The sequence below is a fragment of the Scylla paramamosain genome, chromosome 38 (assembly GCF_035594125.1).
Source record: "Scylla paramamosain isolate STU-SP2022 chromosome 38, ASM3559412v1, whole genome shotgun sequence".
NCBI classification, from domain to species: domain Eukaryota; kingdom Metazoa; phylum Arthropoda; class Malacostraca; order Decapoda; family Portunidae; genus Scylla; species Scylla paramamosain.
The window spans coordinates 9,331,235-9,352,190 of record NC_087188.1 but is presented as its reverse complement, the minus strand read 5'-3'; the positions used below and the strand labels follow the sequence as shown (position 1 = coordinate 9,352,190).

At 39.3% G+C, this 20,956-nt stretch overlaps 1 long non-coding RNA gene across 1 annotated transcript in view; it reads right to left on the bottom strand.

Moving 5' to 3' along the window:
- Positions 1-17,902: 17,902 nt before the first annotated feature.
- Positions 17,903-20,956, bottom strand: part of LOC135091926 (uncharacterized) — a 9,576-nt gene continuing 6,522 nt past the window's right edge. The window contains exons 2-3 of the long non-coding RNA XR_010262702.1: positions 19,034-19,213; positions 17,903-18,487 (exon numbers count right to left, since the gene is read on the bottom strand). This is a non-coding gene — a long non-coding RNA (uncharacterized LOC135091926). The remainder of the gene's footprint in view (positions 18,488-19,033; positions 19,214-20,956) is intronic.

Below are 20,956 nucleotides of genomic sequence, written 5' to 3'. Positions count from 1 at the left end.
AGAGAGAGAGAGAGAGAGAGAGAGAGAGAGAGAGAGAGAGAGAGAGAGAGAGAGAGAGAGAGAGAGATTCTTGATATATAAGTGAAAAGTCTCATTAATTTCAACACCATTAAAAGAAAAAAAAAAAGAAAAAATTAAAGGTACACACACACACACACACACACACACACACACACACACACACACACACACACACACACACACACACACACACACACACACACACAAAACTTAAACATAAAAGTCGATGGTTGATGGTGAGAAAAAAAAGCAAATATTACCAACTGCTTAGGGTAAAAATGAAGAAGAAAACGAGGAACGGAGATTTACACCCAAACAAGTTCCTCTAATGGTGACTGAACCCAGAGACGACCACGAGCACCCCTGGAAATGAACCCTTGAAACCCGCGATGAAAATAGAAAGAAAGAAAAAGAAGGGAAAGAAAAGACTGGCGGATGAAAATAAAGAAAGGAAAAGAAAATACAACGAAAGAAAAAATAAAACAAAGATAGAAAGAAAAGAGGAAAGAAAAATGAAAGAAAAGACAGAAAGAAAGAAAGAAAGAAAGAAAGAAAGAAAGCCAGGCATACAGACAGGCAGATAGACAGATAGATAAAAAAAGAAAAAAAACGAAAGAAAAGAGAAGAAAGATTACGAAATGTAGAATGAAAAAGACACAATAAATACCAAAGCAAATAGAAATAAAAAAACAACTAAGGATTAAGAATGGAAAACTCGAAACGCAAAGCCAAAAACAAATGAGAAAACAGGAAAAGAACGAAGGAATACGAAAAAATACAATGAAAAAAGAAGCAAAACAAAGCAAATAGAAAGATAGTGAGAAAGACATTATTCCGAAAGGCAGAACGAGAAACACAGACAAAGCACAAGAAAGAAAAAAAAAGAAATAAGAGAAATAATACGAAAGAGATGGGAAAAAGAGGCAAAGTAAGATAAAGGCAGCAAGAAGCAAGAAAAACTGAACAGAAAAAGGAAATATGAAAAGAAGATAAAACTATTCAACAAGGGTATTGGTTACATCACCTTAAAAATACACAAAACCGCGGATGCTCCAATTATTTCCAGCCAAACGGAAGAAAAGTCACCCACACTGACCAGAGGACTAACAGATACACAAACAGACAGAAAACGTACCTAGTAGCAAAATTTCAACTCTGTCCATCGAAAAAGAAGAAAAACACAAGAAACCCCAGCAAAACCACCCACATAACCCACCCAGCCACCCACACAACCTGTTTTTCTGCCGCCCAACCGCCTGCTCGCCCGTCCGCTATTCGTGTCTGCTCTAAACACTGATGCTTTTACTAATGGAAAAGCCGACGAGCCAGTAGCGGATTCGAACCCTGGGCGCGGAAGATGGGAAAACACACCCCTCCTCCACCTTGTCGTCCTCCTCTTTCGCTTCTTCCTCCCCCTCCTCTTCCTCCTCCTCCTTCTCTTTCGACAACCTGTTTAGATTTAAGGGTGGAGAAGGAGAAAGAGGAGATAGAGGCGGTTGTGGATTTGAAAGAGGGAGTGGAGAGGAAGAAAGGAGAGAAAGAAAGAAAAAGAAATAAGGAAAAAAAGAAAGAAAGACAGAAAGAAAGAAAGAAGGAAAGAAAGGAGAAGGATGTAGTACTTAATTATTGTTCAACTACACAAGTTCAACTACACCAAATTTATTTACAGTTTGCCCTGTCTAACTTCATAATCTTTGCGGAAAAAAAAAAAAAAACGCAAAGATAACAAAAAATTCAGTATGATACTTATAATTCAACTTTCTTTCCATTTTTTTTTTCAACAATACTTCTATTTAGCTTCAAAACCTACTTTATAATTTTTAGCCTCAGACATCAATATTCTCCGTTTCAAATTAAGACATTTTCCGTAAAGATTTACAGTATCAGTTGTTGCCTCTACCCCAACATGCTTTCTCTTCTCCCCTTCAGCCTCATTTCGTAACATTCTCCTTACTTTTTTTTTTTTTTTTAGCTTTCGTGCACTTCCTCTTGACTTAAGTGTCCTTCCCTCACGCTCTTCGAATCTTCCTGACCCCTTCCTCCTCTTCATTATCTTTTCTTCCTCTCTCTCTTTCTCTCCTTCCACCATCTCCTTTCTCTTCTTTCTCTACTCTCCAGTCTTCTATCTACTTTTCTTTTCAACTGTCTTACTATTTCACCTTTCTCTACTTCTACCTTACTATTCCTCGATTTTCTCTCCTCTCCTCTCTCTCCTATTTCCTCCCTCCAGTTCCGTCCCCTTCCCTCTCTTTGGGTTGCACAGGTAGGCTCTTACCTGCACACGCTTCACCTGTACATTACAAACTTTACGAGCCTTGGATTAAATGCTTTCTACTAGCGTACGCATGCCTCACCTTACTCGTAAATAAGACCCACTTAACACAGACTCACCGTAGCCAAGTCCTTCTCCTATTATTTCCTCCCTCTCCTCCTCTCCTCTCCTCCTCGACGCCGCCGCCGCCTCCGCCTTCGTTACACCTTTTGTTTCTTACATCTTCATCTGTTTCTCAACTTTTATAAACCTTTTTTCTTCTCTCTTTTATCTACCTTGATTCTCTCTGCCAAAGCCTGGTATTATTTCCTCCTCATCCTCCTCCTCCTCCTCCTCCTCCTCCTCCTCCTTAGTATTCCCTTCCGTTACGCCTTCCATTTCTTACGTCTCCATCTGCTCCGAAAGTTTTACCAACAATATTATTTTTATTTTCTCTCTCCTGGTCTTTCTACGCACACTCCTTCCTTCCACTTCCCTCCCTCCTTTAAAATCGGACTCACTTCTTTCTTCCCCCTCTTCCTCCTCCTCCTCCTCCTCCTGAGCTATGATTTCCAAGAGGGTTCTCCCAAAATGCAGTTCCATCCGAGTCACTGGTTTTAATGTCAGGTTCCGTGAGGTAGAGTGACACCATTACCTGGCCGGAAGAGCAGGTGAGTCACGGGTGATGGCAGGGCGTAGTGCAAGGCTGGCTGGCGGGGGAAATAGTACGTAGAGGGGTGTGTGTGTGTGTGTGTGTGTGTGTTGGTGGGTGGGTGTGTATGAGGAAGGGAGGGAGGGAGGGAGAAGGAGAGAGAGAGAGAGAGAGAGAGAGAGAGAGAGAGAGAGAGAGAGAGAGAGAGAGAGAGAGAGAGAGAGAGAGAGAGAGAGAGAGAGAGAGAGAGAGAGAGAGAGAGAGAGAGAGAGAGAGAGGACTAGCAAAGAAAGTGGAAAGTACAAAAAAAAAATACATTACGATTTTGCTACGTAATTTTGGTGAATATTTTGTCGTCAACAAGGCCAAAAAAATACGTAGAAAGACACACAGACTTTTACAGAAGTAAAATACGCGGTGAATAGCATACACTTTCCTATACTTCTAACACTTACACCCATTAAATGAATGCAGTAAAAGACACTAAAATTTTACAAAGAGAAAATTTCATAGCCAAACAACACCCCACTTGCATATATTTTAAACTTTTCCTCCACTTTTTTTTTATACTTTTTCGTTCGCCTCACTTACACAGAAAACGAGAAGGAAAAAAAGAGTGAGAGAGGGACGGGATGTGACAAGCAGAAATCGCCCGTGTTTTTTGGTTATATTTCGAGCAGGAGGAAGCAACAAATCATGGGAAATATCAAGGAGTGTGTGAGGAAGTGAGGCGCAGGGCTGTGGCTCAGAAAGGCAGGTGAGGAGAGGAAGAATCGAGGCGTCCTCCAACAATCTTACCATTTCTTACATTCCGTCTAACACAAGCTGACTCTCCGTGTAACCCAGTGCCTCTCTAAGCCTGCTTCTCCCAGTCTATCTCTTACAGCCTGCCGCTCTGCCCGTCTCAGTCTATTTCTCAGCCTCTCCTCTAGTCTTGCCTCTCTCAGTCTGTTCTTTACTGTCAAATTTGTCTCTCAGCCTGCCTCTCAGTCTGATTCTATACCTGTCTGTCTATTTTTGGTCTATCTCTCATAGCCTGCCCCTCCCAGCCTACCCCTCTACCTGCCCCTCCCAGCCTGCCCCTCCCAGCCTGTACCCCCCAGCCTGCCCCTCCAAATCTGCGTCTCCCAGCCCGCCTCTTGTCCTCACCCAGCATTTTGCATTTTTTTCCTTCTCATCCTCTTATCACGTCCCTCCACATCTTCCGGTCTCTCTCTCTCTCTCTCTCTCTCTCTCTCTCTCTCTCTCTCTCTCTCTCTCTCTCTCTCTCTCTCTCTCTCTCTCTCTCTCTCTCTCTCTCCTACCTTAATTGAATAGGTGGAAGACTACATTACTTGCTTACCTATCCCCCTCCCTCTCCCCATCTCTCCCAACCCTCCCATAGATGCCCTTGGAAGCTGCTGCACCCATACAAGAGGACCTCACTCTCCTCAACCTTCGTATTTATGGGTGACCTCCATTACGCACCCGCCACGCCACTACATCACCCCTTCTGTATTGTTGTGGTGCCATTCTTGTCCCAATTAAAGTATGGGGAAGACCATTAGTGAGTCTTGGGGGAGAGAAAAAAATCACTTAGCTTCCTCTCCTCCCCTTTCTCCTCTTCCTCCTCCTCCTCCTCCTTCTCTTTTCTCTCCTGCCTTCTGTTCGCCATGGTTGCTTATAAAGTCGTTTGCGTTTGTTGGGTTTTGTTTTCTTTTACTTATGAGTGTTATGGTGTGTGTGTGTGTGTGTGTGTGTGTGTGTGTGTGTGTGTGTGTGTGTGTGTGTGTGTGTGTGTGTGTGTGTGTGTGTGTGTGTGTTACTTAAAGGAAAGATGTTAATGGAATGTATTTTTTTTCTTTTTCTTCTTTTTCTTTGTGTGTGTGTGTGTGTGTGTGTGTGTGTGTGTGTGTGTGTGTGTGTGTGTGTGTGCGTGTGTGTGTGTGTGTGTGCGTGTGTGTGTGTGTGTGTGTGTGTGTGTGTGTGTGTGTGTGTGTTTCTGCTTGTCATCGCTTTATTTATTTATTTTTTTTTTTTTAGTTTTAAGATGGTACCTCTAAACTTAAGCTAACCTAACCTAACTTGACCTAACTTAAGAAAGACATAACACTTTGTTGATCACAGCTGTATAACCAAAAAGTAATTCATCATAAGACAAGTAAAGCGAACAAACATAACGAATAAGGAAAACTCTTTTATGATCACAGTGGGAACGTTAACCACAGCACAGCAACACCCACACAGCACACCAAGCAGCACTAAGGTCACACAGCACCCAGCACTCAACACCAGGTCACACCACCCTTCATCTTCCATCTCTCACTGAAATATTTGGAGAGAAAATAAAGGGACGGAGAGAGGAGTCAAAAAATATCCTTAAGCAAATGGAGTGACGGAGGAGAGAGAGAGGGGGAGTAGGGAGAGTGAAGAGGGGGAGTGAGAGGGAGTGTGGACCATTTACCACGTGAGGAAATGTGGATAATGCTCGTCAATGGAAGAAATAAGTGAAGAGTTTTGGTCAATGGAGCGGAACATGACAACTTCCAGATACAACTAACAGCTCTTGACTGTGGAAAAAAGGAGGAAAAAAAAAGAACAAAAATAAAGTTATTGATGGTTTCTTCGTCGAATGTACTTTTACTTCGAAAATGTGAAAATAACGTTCCAGTAGAAATTGTCTTAAAAAAAAAAAAAAAAAAAAAACTTGCTTCGTTTTCCTGAACTCAAAATTTGCCTTCAGAATTTTGATATAATATGACAAATGTGAAGAAAGTCAATACATCTGAATAAAAATGAAAATAAATAGAACACAATGCACGTCACGTGATTGTAACTCAAACAATTCAAGAAAATTTTGATGTACGATGAAAACTCACGCAGTTCTCTCTTCCGCCAGAAAAACTCAGCAGTTGTGCCGCGCCTCAGTCTGGAATTACTCAGTCTTATGTTACGCACTATTCTTCGTATCCACAACCACCTGACGCTGCTAAATTGAAAACATTTGTATTAAGTGTACAAAACAGCAAAAATATACACAAAGGAGAAGAAAAACATAGAAAACCTCAAGTTGATTATTTCTTCTCGTTTGACAGCCTGTGCTAGCAAAGATACAAATACAAAAACAAGAAAAATACAATGTGCACAATGTCAATAACCTTTAAAAGAGCAAACAACTCCCAGATTTTACCCACAAGAAACGGAACTTTCCACCAATATGTATAATTCTTCAAAGACAAACCCAAGCAATGTCAATAAAATTATATAAAAAAAATTCTTTCAATTTGTTCCCCCCGCAAAGAAACGGGACTTATACAACAGTGATTTATCATTTAACGCTTTGTTTGTTTGTTTTTTTCCTTTAGTATTTAGTACTTGAAAAAAAAAAAAAAAAAAAATATATATATATATATATATATATATATATATATATATATATATATATATATATATATATATATATATATATATATACATTAAAAACAAAACCTTGCAGCATAAAACTTCTTTTTCTTAAAACATAACTTTATCGTTTTCACCTCACTTTCCCTTTAGTCTTTAGCATAACAAAAAAAAAAAAAACACACAAATTAAAAACAAAAATCTTCCAGCATTAAAATTTCTCCAACTTTGTCTCACCCACTACATTTTTCCTTAAGCTTGCACCTCGCAGGCTGAAAGAACCGCCCGTCAAAACACGCTGTAAATGGTCACGTTACTATTAGTGTTTACATCACACCAGCACGGCTCAAAAAGGCACATCCACCTCAATGTTTACACCTCGTGCGGCCCTCCACTTCCTAGGTAAACAACCACCACCACCACCACCACTGCCACTACCGCCACTACCACCACTACCCTCCTGCACCTGCTCATGCTCTTTCTTCCTCTCTCTCTTCTTCCTTTTCATCCTCCTTCTGCCGCAGCTGTTTTCCCTCCTCTTCCTCTTCTTCTTCCTGCTTCTACCGATGGTTCTCCTCCTCTTCCATTTACTTCTTTTCTCGTCTGCCTTCTCTTCCTCCTCTTATTACTGTTTTTTTTTCTTCTTTTTTCCCACCTCATCTTTCTATTTCTCCTTGTCATCCTCTTCGTTAAATCCATGTCTTCCTTCTTCCTATTCTGCTGATTCTTCTTCTCTTCCTTCCTGTCTTTATGTTCATTTCATATTTCTTTCTTTTTTTATTCTTCTTTTTGCTAATCATCTTCATTGTTACCATCATCCTGTTCCTTCTCCTCTTCCTCCTCCTTCTTCCTATCTTGCGTACTTTTCTTCTTCTCTTCCTTCCTGTCTTCACTATTCTGTCTCTCTCTTTTTTTTTTTCCTTCTTTTTCGTCGTTGTCATCGTCCTCCTCTTTCGTCTACTCCTCCTCCTCGGTTTATTGTTCTTCCTCCTCCTCCTCGTCTTCTTTCCCTTTTCATGTTTCGTCTTAAAACCTAAAATCATTTGAATCACTTTGCTCGCTCCTCCTTGTCATCTTCTCATATTCTTCTTTCTTTTCCTGCTTCTTATATTCATACACTCATCCTTGTATGCACCATCATTATCTCCTCCTCCTCCTCCCCCTCCTCCTCCTCTACTTCCCTGTTACTACCACTATTACTACTACCACTACTGTTACTACTACTACTACTACTATTATCTCTACTGCTTCGTCCTTCTCCTTACTATTATCGTTCATTACCGACTCTTTTGTGCTCGCGGTTTCAGAAAAAAATAGTAGAAAAAAAGGCAAGAAGGGAGTAAGAAAACAAAGACAGTAAGCAACCACCTCAAAATGGAGTGTAAAATGAAAAATGACCCTGATTTATGTTCTCCTCTTGATATACGAGAACAATAACAAGGACGAAAACGACCTCCCAGAATTGAGCTCTCTCTCTCTCTCTCTCTCTCTCTCTCTCTCATTCATATTTAGCGTTTTTTTCTCTCTATCTCTAGTTATCCATATTTAACGTTTAAAAACAGAGTAACATTAAAAATCTCTCTCTCTCTCTCTCTCTCTCTCTCTCTCTCTCTCTCTCTCTCTCTCTCTCTCCCACGTAAAATAATGCGCTAATAAAAATTCTCCGCCTATACGCCTTTATATACGAAGCCATAAATTCTCACCTTCGTCCATCTCGTCATAAATAAAACCGAACGACAGGTAATGAGGCCAACACGATATTATTTTCTCCCATTTTTTTTTTCTCTCTCTCTCTCTCTTTCTCCGGGAGTTGCACAAGGCGAGGGTCCGTGGCTCTTTTTCATCCCCTCGCCGCCGCCACCTCTCGAGTCTTAATGGGCCAATCATTGTTCAAGGGAATGAGCCTCTTGTCCTCCTATTGGGTATTAATGTCTTCATCGTGTGCAAATCGGCCAATGAGCGCCTCCTATGGTGTTCGTAAGCGCCAACATGCTGAATGCTGATTGGTTCTCCGTGTGTTCAATGTCAATGAGATTAAATCGAGTGTCTTTAAGGATCTAAATGCCCGTACCTTTTGTTAATGAGGGGAGTGTTCGTAGGCCTACGTGTGTACCTTTGTTATGGTCCCAGGTGCCTCAGGTGTAAGAAATTGAGGTTAATTAGAGTAAAGGTGATTCGAGCTTCTGATTGTAAATTGTTATAACCTGTTGGTAATGAAATATGTTACGTTGTGTGACTACTTTAATAACGATCGTTCCCCTACGTCCTTATTTAGCAAGTGTTTTACTTATTTGTTTTATCTATTTTATTTCATTTTTTACTTCATCGTATTTTCCCAAACCGATCTCTTTCATACATGCAGTTAAAAGTCCCAATTTGTACACTAACGCAAGTACCGCCATAATAACGTGAATTATTTGACTGGTTCTCTAAGCCGGTAAAAAGAATTAGAAGACTTACAAGTAACACGTGCTCAACATTGTTAATCCATTATCTACATCAAAATTACTTGGATTAGTATGGTTTTGTGTTCCTTTTTTTTTTTTTTTTTTTTGTTTTTTTGCCTTCTTCTTAAAGGTGAACGTACCGTTTGCATCTTCTTCCTTCCCCTCTCTTTACCTCATCAAATACAGGATATGATAATGATAGAAAAGAAGCTGTAAGTCAAATTTATCGACTGTAACCCTTCCCACACACACCCAAACACAACCACACACACACACACACACACACACACACACACACACACACACACACACACACACACACAGACAATCGAAGGCATCTTTTTAGCCCGTCACATCACACTATCACCCCGTTACAGCCGCGTCACACACCTCACAACCTCCTTTCCATCGGCGCCTCTGTCACACGCCCTGTCCAATTGCAAGCAGGTGTTTCCTTAGGTGGGCCGAAGCGAGTGTTGGATTATATATGATCTAACAATTGAATGTCGATTTGCGGCGCATTGTTCGTGACTCGTCTATTGTCTCCTTTTTGATTGCATGAAGGAAAATTACGTGTTCGAACCCCACTCTCTCTCTCTCTCTCTCTCTCTCTCTCTCTCTCTCTCTCTCTCTCTCTCTCTCTCTCTCTCTCTCTCTCTCTCTCTCTCTCTGGAGCATTATAATGTCTTTCTATTTTTGCATCGACTGTTCAAAATGCATTTTTTCATCTCTCTCTCTCTCTCTCTCTCTGTCTCTCTCTCTCTCTCTCTCTCTCTCTCTCTCTCTCTCTCTCTCTCTCATTCTGTTAAGTCATATGTATTATGATGAATGACTTTGTGTGTGTGTGTGTGTGTGTGTGTGTGTGTGTGTGTGTGTGTGTGTGTGTGTGTGTGTGTGTGTGTGTGTGTGTGTGTAGGCGCGGGACACTGAACATTTCACTTCAACAGAGAGCAAAACGAGTCAATTCCTCTCCTCACTTTATCTCTCTATCTCCCTTAACTTATCTCCCTATGTACGTAAATATACCAAGCAGGCACGCATGCATCCCCTGGCGTACGTGCGCATGTCCAACCATCCATAGCACACACATGTCGTACAATTTTTCCTCCTTTTTCAGAATCAAAGAAAAGGGACGAAAGGACGACTAGGGCTGCACTGGAGGAGGGAGACGCCCTTGGCAGAAGAGGGAAATGATAATAGGAGGAAGGACAACGCCCTCTCCATCACTCCGCGGGTAATGAGCGAGTCTGCCACACTAGCGGACTCCCCGGGCCAGAGGTTACCCACTTTGCATACGTAGACGGGGCGGGTGGGTTCGAATCCCGGGGCGAAGTGCATTCATTCATTCACGCGCGGCTGTTTCTCTGCTGGATTGGAATTTGGCAGGGAAATTTCTGTGACGTGTTTAAGAAGGGAGGGTACGTGGATTTGTGTTTGGTCTGTTTGTGGTGTTTTTTTTTCCCATTGTTTGTCTCGTTTTGTTTTTTCCTGTGTTTTTTTTTTCTTTTTTACTAACTTCTTGCGTCGTCTTTCATCTCTGTGGCGTTTTTTCTTCTTTGTTTTCTTTTTCTTTCTTTGTTTTCCCTTATTTATTTATTTTTTTCTCTTTCCCTCTGTAATTTGTTGCGACATATTTCATAGCCTGTTTGTGGTGTTTATTTTTCTTCTTTGTCTTCCTTTTTCTTGACTTTCTTTTCTACTCTTTTTCCTGTTTTTCCTTCTTTTTTCCCCTGTAGTTTGTTTCTCCATGTATTATAATCTGTGGTGTTATTTTTCATCCTTGTCTTCTTTCTTCTTGCTTTATCTCTAGTTTTGTAATTTTTCCTTACTACTCCTTCATTTTCCTCATTCTCTTGCTATCTTCTCTTATTCTTTCTTCTCTCATCCATATAGTTGTCTTTCTTATTTCCTACCCCCGGCTGGCCTCCATACCTGTACAAGGTGTGGCTTTACGGGCAGGTACGCAAAAGGTACAGGTAAAATAATTAATGAAGTAACGTCGAGGTTTTGCAAGAGAAGTGAAAATTTTGACTCGTGGAGGAAATATGAAAACCCTATAGAGTGAGGAAAAAGAGAAGGAATTGTGATTAATATAACGCCAAGATTTTGCAAGACTTAATTTTTTTGCTTCAACCAGAAATGTGAATAGGAAATGTTACGTCGCTCATGTACAAAAGTCAAGACCAAATATACATACATAAAAAAAAAAATCACGACAATTGATCATATAGCAAAAAAACAATTAAAACAAAAAAAGGGTGTAATTTAAATCAGGTTATTGATGACGAAAAAAAATACGCCATAATCACAATTAATCAATAAGACGCAATAAAAAAGACAATGAAAAAATACACAAATCAAGTTAACCATGAGAAAAAAATGCAAAAAAGATTACAGCTATTAATCATGAGACAGAAAAAATAAACAAAAACAGACAATAATGCAAATCAGGTCAACGATAACAAAAAAAAACATAAAAACAAAGGAACCAAAATCAATCAATCACACGCACTAAAAAAAAAAAAAAAAAACGACTGTAACAAAAAAAATACAGGAAATAAGTAAATAAAAAAAATGAAAAATCAACTGACCGATAACAAAAATAACGCAAGAAAAAAATAACAGACAAACATTATGAAAAAACAACCTTTCAGATACACATACGCAAATCCATATACACACACACATACACACGGCCACCAGTCACCTATTCCCTGATTGGCGGCAAAGCGAAAGGATCAACCAACCGCTTATCGCGCTCCCTCCCATCAGAGCACAGCGTCCCTCATCTCCCTGCCCAGCATCCATCACCTGCACCTTTATCTCACCTGAGCGGCCACACGTGTTACCTGTCGGGGGTTGGTTCAGCTTCGCGTGGGACCCAGAGGTGAATAGTTACAATATATGCTAAGAAGGTTGAATATATTATCATCTGACCCCACGGAAACGACCTTATCTGCTTTTACACTATTTATTTAAAGTTTTCGTTGCTGTTGTTGTTATTGTTGGTAGTATTTGTGCTGCGTTTTCTTTTTCTTTTTTTTTTTCTTTTTCTTATCTGGTTTCTTATGGATGGGTTCGGTTCCGGGTTTTGATTTGTTGTGTTTAAAACGGTTCGGATGTCAGCTAGTTTTTCTCTCTTTTTTTTTTCGAAGTAACTCGCTTTTTCTTGTTTTTTGCTAAGGGTTGCAGTCCATCCTTCACCTCCGCCTCAGTGTTATCACGATATTATTCACAATGCTGCCAAGAACGCTCACTATCTCACCCCAGTTGATTGCACCGCAAGGAGGGAACAGGGAAGCATCTACGCGGACTCTCACTCACCGGTACCTGCAGTGCGCGGACTCGTCTACTCAGCCATGGACCAGATAGCGGGCCGAAAGCTGACGCACTGCCGCCGTATGATAGCAAAATAAAATAAATCGAGAAATAATAAGCCTTTTCTCTCTTGTGTATAAAGTAAGTTGGCCAAATAACAATCTAAGAAAAGAAATTAATTGTTGCTTTTTGGTATTGAAGTAAAGAAGGTTCCCATAACGGACCTCCTATTCAAGCTCACTGGGTTTAGCTCCAGGTTTTAGTGCAGGTTTAGTTACGTAATCGAGAGCGTAGAAGTTACTGTTACACTCGTATCTCGAAAATTTGTTGAATGTAAAATAACGGAGGAAAAATATAAATACAAGGGAAAAAAAACGATAAAAGTAGGAGAAAAAAAAACCACAAACATCAAACTTACTTATCTCCACATAAAAATCAAATAAATAAACATGTAAATAAAAACAAAGGTGATAAAATATTCAGACCAATCTTACAGTATGATAATCTAGACAAAAAAAAAAAAAAAAACACAGGAAAAAAGATGACAAAAGGACTCAGCCATCAGCCTTACTTTACTTTGATCTAAATATAAGATAGAACAAAAAAATATAGTAAACACATCCACACACAATCCACAACTTATATAAATCGACCGAAAAAGCAGAAAAAAATAACACTCCAAAAAAATATAGTAAACACATCCACACACAATCCACAACTTATATAAATCGACCGAAAAAGCAGAAAAAAATAACACTCAAAAACCAAACATGTTAATCAAGACACAAAAATACGAAATAAAGACAAGAAAGAGAGAGAAAAAAAGATTATAGCCGACAGCCTCACGTTATGGTAATCTTGGCATAAAAAAAGAGAGAATAGAGACGAAAGAATAAAGCATCAAGACTCCAGCCTCACGTTGCATTAATCGAGACATTACGCAGAACACAACTCACGCTATAATCTTAGTCGCTTTACATTCCCAAATCTTTTCATTCTTCACGCCTCAGATTCCATCCATCACCTCGAGAGAGAGAGAGAGAGAGAGAGAGAGAGAGAGAGAGAGAGAGAGAGAGAGAGAGAGAGAGAGAGAGAGAGAGAGGCCTGCATCGATCTCTCCACTCACACACACACACACACACACGGGTAGGCAGAAAAAAAATGAAAAGAGCGGACACTGCTTGCCAATCATAGAATCATATCGTGACGAGAGAGAGAGAGAGAGAGAGAGAGAGAGAGAGAGAGAGAGAGAGAGAGAGAGAGAGAGAGAGAGAGAGAGAGAGATAATGATTTGGATGTACAATGATAGATTTACGCTATATAAACTGCGCACACTCACTCATTCTCTCTCTCTCTCTCTCTCTCTCTCTCTCTCTCTCTCTCTCTCTCTCTCTCTCTCTCTCTCTGATCCAACACACTTACACTCTTTAATTCCCACTAATCCGTCATACCTGCCACAAAGCGTTCAAAATCTTCTATAGCATTCAAGAAATATTCAACTTTTATTTCTCACATTGCTAACACCCTCGCCTCGTCTCGCCTCGCCTCGCCTCGCCACGCCTCGTCTTGGGGTAAGTATATTCCTGATAACCTGCGCCTCTCTATTCACTGCATGGAGAACACGTGAGAAGTAAATGTAGAAAAGGTTCAGTTTAAAATTTATCCTGTTGTCTGATCAGCATTGGGGAAAATTTTTACTTGATTCTTTAGCATTTTGGAATATTATAATTTTAGGTTATAATTAATAGATTCTTTTTTTCTCTATCTCCCAATCAGCAGTGGGAAAAATTAACTGGATTCTTCATTATCTGAGAATACAGGAATTATGTTGTGGTTCCAAGATTCTTATTTATTTATTTATTTTTTCGATCAGCACTGGACAAACATACGAGATTCATCATAATTTTGGTTTTAGGAATGTGGGAATCGGATTTCATGCACAAGATTCCTACATTATCTGTTCTTTTGTGGTTCCAAGATTCCTGTTTCGTTTCTTTTTTTAACCAGCAATGGAAAAACATGAGAGATTCCGGGTTATTTTGGTTTTAGGAATGTAGGAATTGGATTTCAGTTACAGGATTCCTCTTTTCCACTTCGTTTTCTACTTCTCTATTCTTTTTTTTTATTACGATATCAATTGTAGGAATATAGAGATGAAGTCATTGGGTTACAAGATCATGTTATCCGAAATCTTCATATAATTATCATAAAAATCCGGAAAGTGTGTTCATGGGTGTAAATGTCATAAGAGTGATACCAGACCCTTGCAGATCCGGTTCAAAAGTCACCCGGCCGGACAAAGTGGTAAGATTTGTATCCGGTAATTTACACGTACATACATTCCAGTAAATCAGAAACTGGACTTAGGTGCAAAGGATATAAAACAAAAAATATGCAAATAACAACGGATACGATGCTCAGTAACCGGACTTCTTTTTGTCTCCGCCTTAGTAATCTGGAAACGGTGCGTATACGGAACAAAACAGGACGCAAAAGGTGTAGAATCCTCATGTATCTGATCTTCAGCTGCCGAAATCGGAAATGGAAAAGACCGATAAAGAATATTGAAATGTGGCCACAAATAATTCACGGGCGCGGCGGGGAGTCGACTAAACAAACAACGAAGCAGTATCGATGCACAAAATACGATTCGAGACGTGAACTCTCTCCCCTTGATGCATTATCCGAAGCTTCAAATCACTAGCATTGATTTCCACTCTAATCCGCACGCAACTTTCACCCTTACGCGGCTTTGAAACAGAGAGCTGAGGGGTCGAGGCTAAGGGTTCGGACATGCGAGACACTGCTTCATGTTTTATGGTGTTGCGTTTGAACCTTCGTGTCTCTTAAATCCGGTGAAAATGTGTTCTCATGAGGCGGGTTCGAAGCTGCTTCACATGGGAGTTATTTGTCAGTGAACGCCAGGAAGAATTAGAGATCACAACCTTCTTCTTCTATCTTTCCATCTCTCTTTCTTCCCTCTCTCTTTCTCTCCCTCTTTGGTCCTCTTTCATTTCACTTCTCACTCGGGTCATTTGTTATCTCTCCTTCCTCCATTTGTCTTTCTTTCCTTCTCACCTGCCTTTTTGCATTTTTCCCATTCAATATCTCTCTCTCTCTCTCTCTCTCTCTCTCTCTCTCTCTCTCTCTCTCTCTCTCTCTCTCTCTCTCTCTCTCTCTCTCTCGTGTCAAAGGTTACCCCGAGGTTCACAAGGGGCTTGATGGAAGGTCAATTTTACGCAGAGGAATAGCGAGACACAAGAGTCGAGTCAGAAACCATCGTCTCCTGTTGCATTTACCGCAAGGAGAGAAAAGGAAGGAGGCTCGGGACTCGTCGCACTGAGGCTGGATTGATCTGAGTCTTCTAGTGAATCGTTGCTTTTAATTCTTTCAGGGTTTAGATTTTTACATTCAGTTTAGAGTTTTTTTTCTGATTCTTTCTCTTTATATCTTTTTTTTTTTAATTGGTTGTTGGTGTAAGAGAGAGAGAGAGAGAGAGAGAGAGAGAGAGAGAGAGAGAGAGAGAGAGAGAGAGAGAGAGAGAGAGAGAGAGAGAAAGGAGAAATGATTTTGTGCTGCTGATTGGATGGTTGCTCCCATAAATTTGGGCGCCACACACACACACACACACACACACACACACACACACACACACACACACAGTTTTTCCAATTTCGACTTCATAAATTGCTTAGGATCATGACTTGTGTGACTCACTGGCAAAATTAGAGGCCTGGATAATTCTCTCTCTCTCTCTCTCTCTCTCTCTCTCTCTCTCTCTCTCTCTCTCTCTCTCTCTCTCTCTCTCTCTCTCTCTCTCTCTCTCTCTCTCCATCCGTTCATCTACCTGTCTTAGTAATAGCGCCACAAGAATTAAGGTACCCAACTAGGATTAGGAAAGCACTATTTTACCTCCACTCTAAAACTACCGTGCGTTAGAACCAAACTCCCACCTGATCAACCATTAAAAGGAATAAGCGATGCACAACAGAGCCAAGCGGTCCCGTGAGACAAATAGACAAACAGACGGCCAGACAGGTAACCAAACCTAATTATCAATACACGACCATAAATCACTGAGAACCAAACACACACACACACACACACACACACCCTTGATGAATGTACAGGTAAACAGGTAAGGGAGCCGAGAGAAAGGAAGCCAAACAGTCATTAATAATCTAAGCAGAAACGGTAACCATCACCTCGAAACCTACCACACACACACACACACACACACACAGCTCTACTAACCTTGAATGTACAGGTAAACAGGTAAGGTAAGGATAGCTGACCAATCATTAATATCTATGCGGAAATCTTAATCACCACCACCCACACACCCACAAACACACATACACACACCTTTACTTAATGAACTAGAAAGAAAACAGTTAAGAAAACGGACAGTTAAGTAACCAATCATTAATACCTGAGGAGAAACAGTAACCAAAACCCAACTACCACAAAGAAACAAACAAACAAACACACCTTTCCTTCATGAACTAAAAGGTAAACAAGTAAACAGGTAAGGGAACACCCACTAACACTCACCTGCCCTTTCCCTACGCAGGTGTGACGCCTCCTCTTTGGTAACACAAACACACCTACACATAAATTAAGGAGCCTCGTGACTAACTAGGGAGCGCAGTGTATCAAAGTCAAGGTGGGCTGTTCTATAAATTAGCCTTTCATTAATTATTACCTGGCGGTGTAATGAGGAAGGTGAGATGGAGTCTTACCTGGGAGGCGACACACCCCACCCATCTACCTTCTCTCTCTCTCTCTCTCTCTCTCTCTCTCTCTCTCTCTCTCTCTCTCTCTCTCTCTCTCTCTCTCTCTCTCTCTCTCTCTCTGTATACCTTAATATCTATCTAATTTATTCTTCTTTTGATTATTTTTTTTACTCTTTCCTTCCATTTATTCCTTCTCTGAGATCCAAACCGACACACACACACACACACACACACACACACACACACACACACACACACACACACACACACATACCTACACACACTCGTATTTACTTCATAAACATATCATCTATATTATTTGTTTTCATAAGACCGTACGTACATACATACTAATAAATACAGTTTCCCATTAAGGAAGGACGCACGTTCTATTACCTTCTTAAATTATAATATACCAAAAAGTAATAATAATAATAATAATAATAATAATAATAATAATAATAATAATAATAATAACAATAACAAAAGCAACAGCAACAATAACAACAACAACAACAACAACAACAATGATAATAATAATAATAATAATAATAATAATAATAATAATAATAATAATAATAATAATAATAATAATAATAATAACAATAATAATAATATAATACTGAAGAACAACAACAACAAGAATAACAACAACAACAACAACAACAGAAGGAATCGTAATAGTAGTAGTAGTAGTAGTAGTAGTAGTACTTGCACTAATAATAATAATAATAATAATAATAATTATTATTATTATTATTATTATTATTATTATAATAATAATATTAATAATAATATAAAAATAATAATAATAATAATAAGGAACGAAACGAAAAAGAAAAATTATAATTAGGAACCTTCAATAAAAACAACAATTGATCCTCAGTTCATATAAATAATCAAATGTATAAATATATAATCCTAATAATTTAAATAATCTAATCACGGAAAAGATCAGAATAAAATGAAAGATAATTTGCATATATTTTAACATTCACATAGGAACACTCTCTCTCTCTCTCTCTCTCTCTCTCTCTCTCTCTCTCTCTCTCTCTCTCTCTCTCTCTCTCTCTCTCTCTCTCTCTCGATTCTTTTTCTTACTGATCGGTCACTTTCCTGAATTAAACATTAGCTAAGAGGAGGAAGAGGCGGAGGAGGAGGAGGAGAAGGAGGAAAATTATTACGGATATATTACTGAAACCAAGTAAGGACAAGGAGAAAGAGAAGAAAAGAAGAGATAAAGATAAAAGACAATAGAGATGACGGCAAAATAACAAAGAAGACTAAGAGGAGGAGGAGGAGGAGGAGGAAGAGGAAGTGACATTTTTTAGGATGGAAATAATGTACGAATATATGTATATTTAAGTCTCTCTCTCTCTCTCTCTCTCTCTCTCTCTCTCTCTCTCTCTCTCTCTCTCTCTCTCTCTCTCTCTCTCTCTCTCTCTCTCTCTCTCTCTCTCTCTGTGTGTGTGTGTGTGTGTGTTTATGTGTCTGTCTATCTGTCAATACATTAATTCACACCTTCACGGTAGAGATAATCACCAAATAATCCTTTCCTCTCTTCTTTCTCACGAGGAACACAGGTGAGCGGACGCCATCCATCACGCGCAGGTGTAACAAGGTGAGGCAGACAGGTAAGGAGGTGTGAAGCAGGGAGATTATTCGCTCGCTCCACTGGCTACTGTGAAATCGTGAATAATGATGATGATGATAATGATAATAATAATAATAATAATAATAATAATAATAATAATAATAATAATAATAATAATAATAACAATAATAATATAAGAAGAAGAACAAGAAGAAGAAAAAAAAAGGAAAGAACACAAACAACAGAAATAACAACAAAAAAGGAAAAGGAAAAGAGAAGAGAAAAAAGAACAAGAACAAGGACAAGGAGTTCAAGAAAGAAAAAAAAATGATGATGATGACCACACTGGAGACGATGACGATGACAAATACTAAGATGATGACGATAACCAAGAAAAATATGAACAAGAACCTTAAAAAAAAGTAAATAAAAACTTGCAAAATAAAAAAAAAACACATCAAGACGGAAAACACGAGGATAAAAAGTCACACAAAAGATAAAAGAAGAAAGAAAAAGAAAACACACACACACACTCACACGAAGCTAAAAAGCATACATAACAAATCCTTCTCACAGGCTTTCGAAAAACAAATGCAAATCGAAGTGATACATAATGCAACAAAAAGCACCCACATTAAGACGAATCGTGTGTATGTTTTCCCTTATCGTGCAGAATCTGAGGCGAGAAGGCTTAGGGCGCTGGGACGGACCGCACTTCTGAGGTCACACGAACCAGGTCACACGCAACTTGTTCTCACCTGTCTCGGGGTCACCGGAGAATATATAAAAGGTGATCATGCAATAACCGAACACCTGTCAAATAAAAAGAGAAAATATAAAGTGGAAAAGGGTGAAAAAAGTAAAAAGATAAAAACATTAAATCTTCGGTCATCTGGTGGCCCGAAAACCAGATACCCAGGTGAAAAATCAACACGAGGTTTACCTGTAGAATGTTAATTAGCAGCCCTTCCTCAGGTACGCTCCAGGTAAAACTTTTAAGCATTTACGTTTTTTACCTAAATTTTCTGGCGTGCGTGGGTGGGTTGGTGGGTTGCAGAGGGTGGTTAGAAGGGTGGTTTGGTGGGTGGGCGTGTGAACGGATGGGAGGAGGAGGAGGGAATGGATGGAAAGAAAAAGATGAGTGAGTGAGAGGCAAGAAGAGAAGGTTGCAGTCCTTAATTATCTACTGAAGTTTATTTTTACCTAACTTGGATGCTAATTGTTCATGAAATAACTGTAGAATCTCTCTCTCTCTCTCTCTCTCTCTCTCTCTCTCTCTCTCTCTCTCTCTCTCTCTCTCTCTCTCTCTCTCTCTCTCTCTCTCTCATCAGTTCGTCAACCATGATTTACGTACCACTTCTCCCTTTTTTCTCTCCTTTCCCACTCTCACCAGAACAGGGAAAGGGAGACGAGGAAAGGAAGAGAGGGGGAGGAGGGAGAGAAGCAGAGGAGGAGAGGGAAGGGAGGGAAGGTTGATGACCGAAAAGCTACTATTTTGTGAAAACCTAATATTCGTAAAGCGTCGGTGCCCAGACAAAATAGTACATGAGGGAGTTTACTTCTTTAAAAACATGTATATAAATTTTACGTTTTCTTTTTTTTTTTTTTTTTGTTTCTCCCTCTTTACAGAAAAATTAAGCGCCATACAAGAAGTCGTAAGTTCTAATCATCCTCTTTCAGGAAATATACTGCTATTTTTTTTTTAAAGTGATTACTAATTTTGTTGTATTTTCCCATAGCAATTTCCAGTAATTCCTTCTTCCTCTTCGTGAACGTCAACAAAAAGTCTTATACAGCCAAGTTTCCTTCCAGTGATTTTTATATCAACTAACTTTTCCCAGTGTGACAAGACAAACATTTTACAAAAAATTCGAAAACGAGTTCCATTTATCTTTTGGTCTCACATGAAAACAACAATTTCTACCTGGAAAAACAAATAAATACACAAAAAAAAACAATGAATTTTTTACAGTATTTTTTCATATTAACATTTTTTTTATTTTCCATTATGCCAAGAAAAAACATTTCCTTACTAAAGAAAAAAATCATAATAACGAGTCCAACTTTTCCTTTGATCCGATGTGAAAACTGCGATTTTTTCACCCTAAAAAGAAAAAAGAAAATCCATGCAGTTTCACTTCCACTCTGATGCGCAGTAAAAAAAAATAAAAATAAATAAAAAAAACTCAATTACAAATAATCTCAAACAAGTCTCGCCTTTCCATATATACACCTAAAAAAAAGTGCTTTCCTTAAAAAAACACAAAAACAAAAAATCACGTGATAATACATCTTTATATTTCACCAGCCAACGTGAAATAAAACGACCATTTCTTATATATAAAAAAGATTCACTACGGCATACTAGTCATGAGCCGCTGCATCTCACGGGGCTTTCACACGCCGCTGAGACGTGCATGACGCGCCAACATGTTTCTCTGCATGATATTTAAATACACAGACGCTCGTGTGCATATATATGTGCTCTCTTGCCTGTGTGTATGTATGCGAAGCCGTGGTAGGGTACGTACATAATTGTGTGTGTGTGTGTGTGTG